Consider the following 15,707-nt stretch of genomic DNA (forward strand, 5'->3'; position numbering starts at 1 on the left):
GGTTTGAAGCACAAGTAGAATACAATGATTTAAAAAAAAGCGAATGCTAAGAACTGAGTATGTATTGCATCTGGTACATTTTTTGTAATGTTGCATTGCATTTCTTTGATTAATTCTTAAATTATAAAAATCCTGACAGTTTTTTTAATAAACACGATGACAGTACACACTTTTTGCAGTCATGGCAGCTGCTGGATCATGTTACCCCTCTTAACACAAATAAACCACCAGCTGTCATTTTACTGTAAGCATTCCAGTGTACACATGAAATCCACCGAGGTAGACTGATGTAGTATGACTTTCCTGACCATTCTCTACAGAGCGCCTTTGTTGGTCTTTTTCTCCATGCAGTTAATAGAAACTATTGTTTTAGGCAGTCAAATATCATCTAAAACGTTACATAACCCTCTCTTTATAAACTGTGTCTCAATCACTAGCTGTAATTATGTGAAAAATCTACAATAACTCATTACGCAACTTTCCCTTTAGTCCTGTGTGTGCCCCAGGACCACGAATTTGCATGAAATTGATGTCGTCAGCATTAGGCGAGACAACGGGTCATTTGTCACAAATTCACAACCGATATAAACTTAAGGCCTAAGCTGAAATATCGTCTGGGTCCCTTGAAGGTAAAAATAGCACATAAACTCTAATTATCCATACCCTCAAACCATAGACTATGCTCAATCAAAATATAGAGTTTTACATTAAGTTTAAGGGCCCTATAGCCCCTTCCTTACCACACCAAGAAAAATGGATATTGTTAAAGCATTCTCTGGCTGCGTTCAGCACCATGTTTATAAAACAAAAAACTATGAAGATTACCATTACAGAATAGTGCACAAACACCAGTTTAGGAGTTGGGGATGAACATTTATGAATAGACTTCAATTGACTGATTAGTAAATAATCAGATATATCAGGCAATATCATAATCATAACTCTGCAACGAGATCTCAAATACTTATGGGTGTATCTAGAGAATATATAGGTAAATATGTATGTAAGTGCATTACAATGTTTTGTATTTTTTGTAATATTTTTTAAACTTTAAAACTTTTAGGGTTTTAGTCATTTAAAGTCTACTGTACACTGTAAAAAATCTTGTAAGAAACACATATTCCAGCAGCTGGGTGCCTGAAAAAGTAAAATAACATTTGTAAAGTGAAATTACATCTACATCAAATTTGAAGTCTGTTTCTGTAATTTGACATTTTTACCACATTTGAAAAAAGTTGAAAGCTCGGTCAAATAAAATTCCATAAAGTTTTTACAGCTACATGTCAGTTATGTTTCTTTTAAACAGTATGTAGTATTAAAATCACTATAATAAACATGGCTTTGGTCTTAAAATGCTAGTCATATTACAGTACATAAAACATCAGTGACTTTTTACTTTATGAGCACAGAGGGGTGTTTGATTTATGTGAGCATCTTACCTGTGTTTTGAGTCAAGATGGAGCATTTGAAATGCAGCCGCTCTTGCAGTTTCAGCAAGTCTATCTGGATTGATAAGAGTGGCCTTCAAACCCTTGATGAAAGCCATCCCATCATCTTGACATTCCCTCTCAAATCACCAACTATTCTGCTGACTCCAGGAAAGCGGCCACGGGGCACACCAGGGGTCCATCAGGGCACCTCTCTCTTCCCTCGGGGAGAAAAGATTGCTGTCATTTCTGCCTTGTTTTTGGCATTTCTTAATTTTTTTATTCACATACTTTATTTTGTTTATTTAATACTTTTTTGAAACATCACACTGCTCTTAACTTAACTTCTGAAATGCACTGATTATTTGTATGTCATTACTTTTATCTGTGCTATTGCACATACTATGATTACTTGATCTTATTTTATTACTCACTGATTAGTTTTCTTCAACGAGATTTGAAATGTTGAGTTATAGGCTAATAGTTCTTATGGTATCATACCCTTATTTATTAAGATTACATGGGTAATAAAAAAAAATAAGTAGATATTATTTAATACATTTTGTTGTGGGGCCAGTGAAAATTTTGGCAGGGCCAGTAAAAATTGGAATCACTTACTCGACCGGGCCAGTAGAAAAATCCTTAGCATTGAGCCCTGAAGTTAATCTTTATTAGCCTAACTGCATGCTGTGGCCTTATTAAAATCAAAGGTGAGTCTAAAAAACCGTATTACCTCGAAAAACATCCTTTACAAATAATTTGAGCTGACAGTCAACTTGTCAGATTAATACCACCTGCTGAATGTTAAGCACAGCTGTCTTGTTAATTTCCCTCCATCTCTCTTCTTCTCCCTCTGCAATTATACTTTACGCTGGTGGATAAATCGGAACTCCTGCTATACTTGAGTTACTGGAGTGTTTGACCAACTGGCAAAAATCCAGCTGGAAAGGATCAAGGCAGATACTTCAAAATCAGTACCTATGAACAAAAACAAAAAGTTATACACGTAATTCCTCTTCAACATCCCTTACCCTTCTCCCATACGTCCTCTAACAGCAGACGTTCCCTACATTATCAAGAACTGCTTGGCTTATAACGTGCCAGAAATTTGTAGCCCTGTTGATCGGAAATGCTCTCACAGACAGCCATCTGTAAAATTTCTGCTATAAAATTTCATGAGCATAAATCACAGCGCCTCACTCAGTGTATGTACGTATATTAAATTGTCTTTGTCTAAATCTATCACTATATGAGGTTTTGCTCAGCGCAACAACTCGCATTATATCCGCAGCTGTTTATGCAATGGCTTCAATTTATCAGTGCTGTTTACCCCAGAATGCAATTTGCACCCGTTTAGTCAAATGAAGATACATGACTGATGTAGCAAGTTGGTGAGGTACTAAAGATACAGTTCAAGGGCTTTATCTTAAGTAGATTTACTCTCTCATCTAAATGTATAGAGTTGTAAGAATGTTCGAATTTTGTCGAAGGTGGGATTTATTTGTGAGCTTTAGTGACAGCTTGGCAATTACACCTTCTTAATGTCAACATGAAATCTTCTGATTTGAACCAATGAACAGGCAAGTATCTCTGTGTTGTGCAAATTTCTGTATGAGGGGTTACAATTTCAGCACGGAATAAAGTACATTTCCAAATACACTCCTGCAATATTGCATAATTCCTATTAGAAATTAAAGAGATATTTCACCAAAATATTACAATTGTTTCAAAATTGACACTAAATGATTTTCTTTTTTTTTGCAGAACACAAAATATGATATTTTGAAGAATGTCACAAACAACACTGACCCCCATTGACTTGCAGTGTATCCACACAAAACCACTGAGATGTTTCTCAAAATATCTTTTGTGTTCCACAGAAAAAAAGAGTCATAGACAGGTTCTGAATGACATGAGGGTGAATAAATGATGCCAATTTTTCTATTTGGGTGAACTATCCCTTCAAAAAGTTGCATCAGATTGTGTGCAAATTCTTGAACTTCTGCTGCACATCAACAAATTATAAATAAAGGGGTTAATTTGCATAAACTTTGAAAAAAAAAGCTAAAAAATACAGCTAACTAACACAATAAAATAAAATACAATAAAAACATGATAACATAATAAAAGAAAAATGTTTAAAATGAGTCTTTGCAAATAACTCTTCAAATAGGACTTATGGGTCATGACCCACGTCTTTACAAATCAAGACTTGACATTGTACACAATTAAGAAATTAAAGTGACTTTGTCAAATTGTAAATACATTTACAGTACACTAAACGTGGGTCGACAAATACATAGTAAAAAACCTTGTGCACATTATCATGTCTCAGTTTGCTTACAAAATTGACATGACATACAGTATGCAAAGAAAACAGCATATGCACTTTTCAAAGTCTGTTTTGCAAGTACATATTTATACACGAGACCCCCGGTGATCAAGTACATGTACAGGACGTGACATTAAATAACTATGCAAGGCTGCCCTGTGTGAGGGTGCGTAGACAGTTGTGTGAAGTGGAAAGCATAGTAAGTGCTTCACAGTCCATCTGGGCCCAATCATGATGGTGAGCAGAGCTTGTCGCTAGGGAGATCTGAAGCAGCCCTCTCAAGCTGCCTCCCAATTACCTGATCCAATTTGCATTCAGCGCATGAAAGCAACAATGTGTAAGAGCGTGATAGCCCGACAGCCTAAGGTCTCTCTTTCCTCTAGTCTTTGTAGACCAGTAGTATTAGCTCTGGAGAAAAAAAGGAAAACCTTGAACAAACAACTTGACCACTGTGGCATGCTGAAGACATAATGATTCATCATATTCAGCACTCAGAGACATTTTAACCCTGAATACTAAGAGAACTGTGTGTGATGCCCACAGCCTAGCGCATCTGTATAATACAACATTCATCCTAAAGAACGACAAGATATTCAAAAGAGATATTATATGTGTTCTGGTATTTAAAGAGACACTTTTTCCCACGCTTCCAATGATAAATGAATATCGCAAGTGTCGTCATGAATGCACGAGGATAAAATTTCCCTTCGTAGAGCTTTTAGCTATCCGTGCCCCATGCTGTTGACCCGAGAATTTGACAGCGGCTTGCCTTTTCTCCAGCCTCGATACATCACTCACCCTGTTGCCGAGTGGACCGTGCTGGCAGGAATCGGCAACAATTCAGCACTCGTGTGGATTAATTAATTACGCCAGAAATGTTAACAAGGTCATCGCGCTGCTCTTCCTGAAAATGTTAATGAGGTCAGGACTCATCGTCTGCAAACTTTGGTCAGTCCTGTCTCCCATTCCATCCTTTTAATTTACACTGCTTAACATTTAGACATAACAGAATGTTACTGTTGCTCAATTGGTAGAGCATTGCGCTAACACAAAGGTCGTGGGTTCGATCCACAAACTGATATAAGACACATAAATAAGAGGTAGACAGTACACTCTCAAATAAGGTGTTTTGAAAGGTTCTTCGATGCCATACAAGAACCTTTTGGTTCCATAAAGAACCTTTCTGTTTCACAAAAGGTTCTTTGTGGAGAAAAAAGGTTCTTCAGATTATAAAAAAGTAAGAAAGAGATGGTTCTTTAAAAAACCTTTGGCTGAATGGTTCTTTGTGGAACCAAAAATGGTTCTTCTATGGCATCACTGTGAAGAACCTTTTAAGCACCTTTATTTTTAAGAGTTTACCTAAGTATTTTTACTTTTACTCAAGTGCATTTTATAAGTACATGTAGTTTATGAGTGTTTTACTTTGGGGGAAAAAAATACTTCACTACATTATAAAGCATATGTCATGCTTTTACTACACTAAATTTTATAAATACATTTACATTTACATTTAGTCATTTAGCATTTAGATGCTTTTATCCAAAGCAACTTACAGAGAGTTCAGGGAGCAATAAGCGATATGTCATACAGGAGCAATAATACAATAGGTGCTAATACAAAGTTACTAGTTTATGCAAAAACTAGACAAAGACCTGTTGATAGAAAGAGAGAGGGTTAGTTTTTTTTCTCATTTGTCTGTCAAGTATTCACAGAAGATTCACATTTTTACATGTTTTTTTTTACATTTAAAACAGAATTTAAGTAAAAATCTAGTACTTTACTTTCAAAAGTAAAAATACATAAGTAAAAAATAAGACGTAAAAGTATTAGATTTGAGCCTGTACTTAAGTATTAATACAGTAGGTAAAAAAACATTTATTCATGAAATGTATTGGAGTAAAAAGCATGAAAAGTATGTTTTTATTGTAGTGAAGTATAATTTTGAGAGAGCAAATATTTCAAAATATACTTGAGAGTAAAATACTTACAGTGAGTAATGTCCACCTCTGGACTAAATGTACTGTAAGTGGATAAAAAGTATCTGTCAAATGCATAAATGTAAAACAAAAGACTTTGTTTTCTTTCACATCTGACCGTTTGCATCCAGAGAGTATGAAAAATGAGGCTCGAGGCTTCGAGTTACAGAAAATTGCCCAAGTTGGCTGGAAAATCATCTGTGGTTGGGTTAACTCAAGGAAACTAAAAGCATACATGCATTTCATCTGAGTCTTAACCGCTTCTCTTTTTTACATTCTTTGTCTGGGCCGTTTTATTATATGCTACATAAAACCGACTCCTGTGAAGTTCATTTTAGGAGCTTGGAAAGCTTTTTGGTGTGCTATGTTTGCCACACGTTGCAGACCCACAAGTAAAACAGACAAAGAGCTTTTGAACTCAGCAAATGCAAACAAAATAAGGGAAAATATATAGAGACATTCCACAAAGTGTGTGTGCGCTTCTCCGGGTCAATGAAAAGTTACTGGGGCTGTTTTGGGGTTTTTACCTTCGAGAGCACACAGGAGAGTAGTACATATTAACACATTCTGTGGAAAGAGAGACAGACAAAAGGAGAAAGACAGAGGGAGCTCATAATTTTTTGGGTGTGCAGGCCAATCTCTCAGGCTGGAGGTTGGGATGACAGAGCTATAAGGAAACATCTGGCCTCTGCATGTGGCAGATACGACGGCCCCTATCTGCACGGCCCTCGGCCTACGCTCACCAGCCAAAAGAGCCCACAGAGAGCATTAATTCTTCCCACACTGATATGGCTGTTTGGATGCCTTAAGAAGACACATCACGAGGAGTGTGGGGGAAGAGCGTGCATTTGAGGGAACCGTTTGATTTCGAAGGGTTTCTCGAGGACAGCTTGAAAACGTGGCTCAAGGAATGGAAAACAACATTCTATGCTGTACTTTTCCATTTGAACGGTGCTGTTTTTTCCAGTTCTGCCCAAGCACTGGAGGTCGGAGAAGTTTGATGGGTGTGAAAGAATGAGACGTCTGCGTTGTATTTCTAATGTGTATTGTTGCATGCTTAATGCGTAGCTGAGGGAGCGATTTCTCCTCCGTCACCCCTGCTGTGACAAGCAGAGAGTTTCAACGCCCGTATCTGCCTGATGTGAGCTCAACTGAGCGAAAGGAAAACAGCAACGGTATCTGCGATTCATCTGGGTCTGGGGTGAGGTCAGCTGCAAGACGACCCTCTTGCTGTGATAGGGTCGCATGTTTGAACACAACCAGGGAACATGGAAGGCTGAGAGAAAATCAAATCTTCCTGATTGGGATTTACAGCTTCAACAGTAGACCCTAAAATATGTAATTTTAAAGAAATTTTAATTTAATGTCAAATTACAGAAATAGACTGCAAATGTACATGTCGGGTGTAAAATAACATGGATTTTTTTCATGTAAATGTTATTTTAAGTTTTTTCGTTCCAGCTGAATATTGATATTAATCAATAACAGTAATAATTCATTAATATTTTTAACAGTTTTTTTAACAGTGTACTTTTTTACTGTGTAAAAAGAAGTATACTTCAAGTTCAAGTATACAAACAGTAAGTAAAGCTCAACTGAGCTGACGCTCGCAAATCCGCGGTAAATTTTCATCGCGATTGTAATACTCCTACCACTTCTACTCCGCATGTTTCTCTGCACAGAGCCCAGGCTTCGAGAACATGATCAGCCCAAATGAACTTCACTCCTGCACCGGCAAACCCACGGCGAAAGGCGCAAGCCAGGACCGGAGCGATGACCCAACTGCCGCCACCGGTCTTCGAGATCCTAACCAGGAACCGTTTTGCCGCCCTCTGCGAGACAGAATGCAACGCTGTGGTCATCGGAGACTCAATCGTCAGGAACGTACGCGCTTCTTCCACTAAAGGTAAGGTGCGCACTCATTGTTTTCCTGGCGCCCGTGTTCTTGATGTCTCTGCGCAGGTACCTGCGATCCTGAAGGACGACGCTAACATCGGAGCTGTCGTGCTGCACGCGGGGGTGAACGACGTCAGGATGCGGCAGTTGGAGATCCTGAAGAGGGACTTTCCTGATCGAGACGGTACGCATCGCCCACGGCGAGGATCATCGTATCAGGGCCGCTTTCTACCTACCGACGAGGGAATGAAAAGTTCAGTAGACTATTTGCGCTAAATAAATGGTTGATGTCATGGTGTATTGAACAGAAGCTACTCTTTGTTAATAATTTTGATCTGTTCTGGGAGCGACCTAGGCTCTTCCGCCCCGACGGCCTGCACCCCAGCAGCATCGGAGCGGATCTTCTGTCTGACAACATCTCAAAGACACTATGCACCGTTTGACTAAGTCTCCCACCGGTAAGTCAAAACTTTAACCATAGTCTGTGTTCCTCCCACTCAACTGGTATAAATGTTACTGCTTCCAAATGCATAGAGACCGTATCTGTCCCCTGAATAATACTACAAAATAATAATTTAGGCAAAAACTCAGAGAAAAAATCTGATAGTGATTAAACCTGAAGACAATGTAATAAACAACCAAAACCAACTCATAAATTTTGGCCTACTTAATATTAGATCACTAAATTCAAAGGCAGTTATTGTAAATGAAATGATCACAGACAACAGTTTTGATATACTTTGCCTTACCAAAACCTGTCTTAAACCAAATGATTATTATGGTCTAAATGAGTGTACCCCACCAAGCTACTATTATATGCATGAGCCACGTCCGGTTGGTCGAGGTGGTGGTGTCGCAACAATCTGTAGAGAATTTCTTACTGTAACTCAGAGAACAGAGCATAAATTTAAATCATTTGAAGTGCTTGCGTTGAACATAATTGTTCCAAACAAAAGTAAAAAACCATTGCTTTCTTTTACATTGGCTACTGTGTATTAGGGCTGAAACGATTCCTCGAGTAACTTGAGTAATTCGAATACAAAAAATCATCGAGGCAATTTTTGTTGCCTCAAAGACTCGTTTAATCCATTTAACTACAGTACACACGGAGCACTGCGTTTCCCCATGGACCGTTATTACTAACGCACAGCCCGCTAAACACCATGAGACAAACGCATTTTAGTCTGTTCACATGCTCACACGTATGTCTCATGCTGATAAATAAGTGATAGCTTATTGAAATGGTGAAATGCTATTTTACTTAGTTTTAGTCTATTTTGCGAGTGAAACTTGTTTTCCGGCTGCATTGAGTCCATAAAACTAGATGCGGACTTGTGGACGCCGAATCCTGTTATTTACACATGCCATCTTGCTGTTCTGCGTGTCTGAGTGAATGAACTGCACAGTTTAACGTGCTACACAAGTCCGGTTAACTCTGTATTTTTATGTGGACAAATATATTACTATTTAATAGTAAAAAAAGAAACTAAAACTAATTTAGATGAACTAAATGCATCATGCATAAGCTGAAGTTAGTTGTTTACCTTTGAAATTATTCTTTCTATTTTTATTAATGTTTCTTATATATACATTTGTATTAGGCCTATGTTGCATTTTGAATGTAATATGGCAATGGAATGTACTAAATGGGTTTAGTTTTCACAGATATGAATGTATGCAATTTCAGCAATAAATATGTAAATTTTTCTGAAAAGGAAACAAAATTAGTTGTTCATTTTATGAGACCTGTCTTATTTTCTCTTGTATATTTAGTATTGCTCTTTAATAAAGAAAAAGTACTTATTATCCGAATACCCGATTAATCGATGGAAAATCAGTAGAATACTCGATTACTAAAATAATCGATAGCTGCAGCCCTACTGTGTATAGACCCCCTGGTCCCTACAGTGATTTTCTGAAAGAGTTCGCGGACTTCTTATCAGACCTATTGGTTAGCGTTGATAAAGTACTAATTGTCGGAGATTTTAATATCCACGTAGATAGTGCTAACAATGCATTAGCAGTGGCACTTACAGAGCTACTACACTCTTTTGGAGTAACACAACACATCAATGGACCCACTCATCGATTTAATCATACACTAGACTTGATTATATCTCACAGAGCCGATCTAACCAATATAGATATCATACCTCAAAGTGACGATGTCACTGATCACTATCTTATAACATGTACACTGCGCACTGCAGAAAACAGCCTTTAACTCGTTATCGACAGGGTAGAAAAATTACCTCGACTACTAAAGATAGTTTCGCAAAGAGCTTGCCAGATCTGACTCCTTTAATAACCATACCAATAAATATAGAGTCGCTCGATGACATGACCAGCAAATCGGGCAATATTTTCTCTAATACATTAGAAGCTGTCGCACCTATGAAGTCAAAAAAGATTAATGAGAAAAACATAGCACCATGGTACAATAGCACCACTCACGCCCTTAAAAGAGAAACATGTAAACTGGAGCGCAAATGGAAACAAACCCAATTAGAGGTCTTTAGCACCTCCGTAACCTCATAGAAACTAACAAAAACAATCCAAGGTTTTTATTTAGTAGAGTTGCTAAATTAACAAATAAACAGACATCACCTGACCTGGTTATTACACTGCACCTTGGTAGCAATGAATTCATTATTTTTATACAGAGAAAATCGAAAACATACGAGACAAAATAGTAAAAACTCAACCTCCAAGTCTGTCCTATGAATTAGTACCAACCATCGTCCCAAAAGAAAGGCTACAGTGTTTTTCACCTACAAAACAGGAAGATTTAATTAAACTTATTGCAACATCTAAACCTACAACTTGCTTATTACACCCTATACCAACTAAATTATTAAAAGAGTTATTACCCGTTGCAATTGAGCCCATTTATAACATTATCAACTCGTCAATTAATCTAGGCCATGTCCCAGGACCCTTTAAGAAGGCCGTCATTAAGCCTCTTATCAAGAAACCAAACTTAGACCCCAATGAACTAGGAAACTATAGACCGATTTCAAATCTCCCTTACCTGTCTAAAATACTAGAAAAAGTAGTGTCCACTCAGTTGTGCTCTTTCTTACAAAATAATGACATACACGAAAAATTTCAGTCAGGCTTTAGACCGCATCATAGCACTGAAACTGCACTCGTTAAAATTACAAACGACCTGCTTATAGCATCAGATAAAGGTAACATCTCACTCCTAGTCCTGCTTGACCTTAGTGCTGCTTCGATACTGTAGACCGTAAAATACTTTTAGATCACTAACACAATTATACCGGTATTCAGGGACAGGCACTACAATGGTTCAGATCTTACTTATTAGACAGACATCAATTTGTCCATTTAAATGGGGAATCATCAAATCTAGCGCAAGTAAATTATGGATTACCTCAGGGATCGGTTTTAGGACCCTTGCTATTCTCCATATACATGCTGCCCCTTGGAAACATTATTAGAAAACATGGAATTAGCTTCCACTGTTATGCAGATGATACTCAGCTATATATCTCATCTAGACCAGATGATACCTTCCAGTTATCCAAATTGGCAGATTGCATCGAAGATATAAAACATTGGATGACTTGTAATTTCCTTCTTTTAAATTCTAATAAAACAGAAATATTACTTATCGGACCAAAGACACGTGAGCAGAATGCTTTGGATTATAACCTGCAAATTGAAGGCTGCACTGTTAATCCAACAAATACAGTTAAAGACCTAGGAGTTATATTAGACAGCAACCTGTCATTTAAAAATCACATCTCAAATGTCACAAAAACAGCCTTCTTCCACCTTAGAAATGTTGCCAAATTACGAAATATTTTATGTGTTGCTGACGCAGAGAAGCTTATTCATGCATTTGTGACCTCAAGACTTGACTACTGTAATGCACTACTTAGTGGTTGTCCTGCATCATCAATAAACAAACTACTGTTAGTTCAGAATGCAGCTGCCAGAGTTCTAACCAGGTCCAGAAAATACGATCACATAACCCCAATGTTATCAACCCTTCACTGGCTACCCATTAAGTATCGTATAGACTTTAAAGTTATTTTAATTACTTAAACGGTTTAGCCCCTACCTACATAACAGAGCTTCTACCACACTACAACCCATCACGCTCTCTAAGATCTCAAAACTCCAGACTTTTGATAACACCTAGAATAACTAAATCCACCAAAGGAGGTAGAGCTTTCTCATACATAGCACCTAAACTCTGGAATAGCCTTCCCGATACTATTCGAGGGTCAGACACACTCTCCCAATTCACACATCTTTTCAGCCAAGCATTCACTTAATGCAAAATATGCTAAATAAACCACAGGGAGACTGCATTTATTAGATAATATTTACTAGAATAATCTTGCTTGTTCTATAAACACCATGCACTGTGCTGTTTTTTACCTTTTTTGTGTTTTTCAGTTTTTCTTATTTACTCCTGTAAAGCTGCTTTGGAACAATGCACATTGTGAAAAGTGCTATATAAATAAAATTGAATTGAATTGAATTGTATTGAATTGAACACCATTTTTAGAGTGTATACGCACAAGTTTCCGGAGGGCGCTACTGTAAAAATGAAAATGGGTAAAACTTCCGGTGAAGCGGCCGAAATAGTGTATTGTACTAATTGCAGCGTTGAATAACTTATTCTGATGACAGAAAACGAGACTGTGATTCATATTTTGAATTGTAATACTGTTGGTTTCATGTGGTAATCTATTAAAAAATTATTTTGAAACTGATGAGCAACACCTGCTGTTCGCGGCTGCACTTACAACCAGGCGAAGCTTATTTCAAGTCATAAAAAAAGAGCGCTTCACACACAGATCTAAAGTTAAGACGGACTGCTCATGTGAGGGACTGTACAGTTTTTAATAGACGAAAATATCGACAATATCAAGCAAATAGATAACAAACATTAAACATCACTTAGACTGAATGTGCTCAGTTTAAAAAGAGTTTGCCGTTTTAAAAGTGAGTTCAAATAGATTCATGTATTCATCAACACACTGTATGGCCTTCAATAAAACGCGAGACAGTAAATTGGATTTACAAGGATTCTTTACTGTATTTTACTATATATTTTTTGAAACGATGTTCTCAACACCCCAGCGTGCAAGTTTGTGCACGCTTCTCTGTTTTTAGTTTATCTCTGTGGCAGAATTACAGCGCCACATACTGATTTGGCATTTATACTACATAGTTTTGAGTCGGTTTAGCGGTTTCGTGTGTACGCAGATATTTCTTGAGACGAAAAAAAAGATCAGATAGGGAAAGCTCTGGCTTCATGTGGATGTGGCCTTAGAATAGTATGAGTATTAGAAGTATTGCTGAGTATATCTTAAGGCCAAATATATTATAGTATAAGTCAAGTAATGCAAGTGTGATTTTAAGTATTCTTTTAAAAACTGCATAAAAAGAGACTAGACTAAATAGACTAAAAGCATACTTACATACATTCAGTTTAAACGAAGTAAACTAATAGCACACTTGAATTAAAACCGTTTTTTTGTAAGAGTAAATATGTATTAATATAGGTCAATAGGAAAAAACTTAAGTACTGTTTTATACATGCATCATTTTAAACATGCTTTGGCAAAAAAGATATGAAGTTAGACTTGAGATATAAAGTTAGACTTTTTTAACAATCTATAATATTAGCAATTGGTTCATGTACCGTGACTTCAGTGACTGCTGACTCTGACCCCCAGGGGTCTAATGAAGTCTGAGCCTCCCTAACAAGGTGAAAAACAGTCCTTCTGTTTCAGATCTGAGTCCACGACATTTCTCCCCAGGTGCAGAGGGGCTCTACAGTCAGTCCTGATGTCCTTAACCTGTCCTCCATCAACTCCTCTCGACAACGGAGCCTTGAATCTTGAAATATGCCCTTCCACCCACAACTCACTGGAGCAAAGTCCTGAGGATTATCACCTTTTTCCTGGTTGCATGAAGGTCATTCTGAATGGCCCTTGTGGGAAAGCGGGAAAAATGTAACCGAGTTCCCCTGTCATTTCCATTCCCTAAATCAATTCTGGACGAGGTGCCTTGGAATTTGAGCATGCTTGCATCTCTGGGGCTAGGAAAGACCAGATCTGCCGCAGGCATGTTGTTAAAGACTGCAGGGGAGAGGAACGGAATGCACATGTACTGTATATGAAAGCCATAATCTAGTAGCTTCGACCTTGTGTTGTCTGCAAGGGCACCGTTGTGAAAGGTCACTTTCACTGCGAGCCAGCAGTCACCACTCCTTTAACTGTCTGGATTTTCTTTATTTAATAACATAACATTTATTGCATCTTGCACTGACAGACATTATGAAATAAATTAACTGAGAACACAAAAGCTGATTGGCAAAGTACAAACCACAAAAAGTGGTTCAGACAATCTATTACACCCAAAGATTATATACTATGTTGACAAATAATTATTTGTTCATCAAAGTTCGAGGGCTGTGCCATCCTGCAACTGGCATTGCCATTAATTCTCTATATGTAAACTACCAGAAACATATATTTATTTTGCTTCTGAATGTCATGACATCAGCTGTGAGCAGTGAAATGTCCATGCCATCAAATGGCTTTGCTGCTATCTACAGACCACCAGAGAAGGCTGGGAAAAGATACCCTCTGAATGTACAATACATAAATATTTAAATCTATTATTCACTGTTTATTTAAGCGCTAACAGTAGAATGTTTATAAAAAACGAGAAACGACATATGGGATTACGACAACATATGGGAAAAATATTTCTGCGAGGAGAGAATAGTACTATGAAAGAGAACAACTGAGTCACAGATCTTATTTAAATACACGAGTCATTTAGTTTTAGTCCATTTCTTTCAACAAGAATGCCAGACTAAACGCACAGCACATAACATCCTATATACATCCATCATGCTCGTTCTGAGAAACAGGAAATCACAGACTCATTTAATTTCAGTTTCAGGTTTCTCTTAAATGCCTTTAATACGCTCCATTGCAAATTTATTTGAAAGATGAAAGTACTGTACTACCCTTGATCATCTTACATAACATGCGTTTGCACAAAATTATTCTGTGGCTGCGATTTAAAAGCGGTCTTCAAAGTATATGTGGCATAGTAAAACAATCCATTCACTTAAAAAATGCAAAGTAAATAGCAACAAGTAAATAATAATGTACAGAACATTACTGCAGTACAGCCCGGCATGCAGAGGAAAAATGCCTTCAAACGAGAAGGCTAAAATCCTTTTCACGGAGGACCAAAATGCCACCAAATTAATTAAACATGGACAGGTCAGAACGCACAGCAATCTGTCCCTTTTCTCCCCATCCTGTTGGAGAGACATTTGGGAGTCTTCGAGCATGAAATTAAACATCGTGGACACCCCCTATTGAATATCTTCTTTTCTCTGGGAAAGTCAAGAAGACTAAAGCATGAAAAAGCCAAAAGAATTAACTGTCACAGTCAGCTCGTCTCTTTGGAAATGACCACATTGGTTACACTGATTAAAAACAGATTCTGTTTTATCACGAGTCCTTGTTTTGGATGGTAGCTGAACATTACACATAACAATACTGTTTGCGCTTGAGCTTAGTGGGTTCTTGTCTTGTCAAATTATGTGCACGCATTTCTTTTATTCACTGTATATAGTGGGAGTGTGTTTTACTGCTGATAATTAAACTTTGAAAGCCGTCTTGCAGTCTCATGCAAAAATGTCACCATCTCCATCTGCTGGCTCTACTACAATGAGAGTTTGCAAAAGTGAGAGAAAAAAGAGCTTCGCCCTGGGGTTTAAAGCTTTATTTTTGTTGAAAACATAAACACCAGTTTAAATATGTAGGGTAATTGGACTCCGTCGTCCAGAGACGTATAATTTAAAAGGGGAAAGAAAATATTTTCCATATGTCTCTGGTTAAGGCTATTTCCCTCTCTCTCAGCCCCAGCGTTTGGGCTGTTATTAATGCATTAACTTTAACTGCTGGAATTCCCAGTCATATATCATCAGCTTCCTGATTGGATGCTGACCAGGGCGAACCTTGAGTTGCCCAACTGTTGACACAAAGGAAAGGATCGTTCGTGGGTATT

The 15,707-nt window shown here is 37.6% G+C and overlaps 1 long non-coding RNA gene across 1 annotated transcript; it reads left to right on the plus strand.

Annotated features, from left to right (window-relative positions):
* Positions 1–6,283: 6,283 nt before the first annotated feature.
* LOC130562044 (uncharacterized) lies at positions 6,284–15,302 on the plus strand. Its single transcript, XR_008963888.1, has 3 exons — positions 6,284–7,073; positions 7,418–8,089; positions 13,433–15,302. It is a non-coding gene; the product is annotated as an uncharacterized LOC130562044 (long non-coding RNA).
* Positions 15,303–15,707: the final 405 nt, after the last annotated feature.

Source organism: Triplophysa rosa, linkage group LG1 (genome assembly GCF_024868665.1).
Source record: "Triplophysa rosa linkage group LG1, Trosa_1v2, whole genome shotgun sequence".
Classification (NCBI taxonomy): Eukaryota; Metazoa; Chordata; class Actinopteri; order Cypriniformes; family Nemacheilidae; genus Triplophysa; species Triplophysa rosa.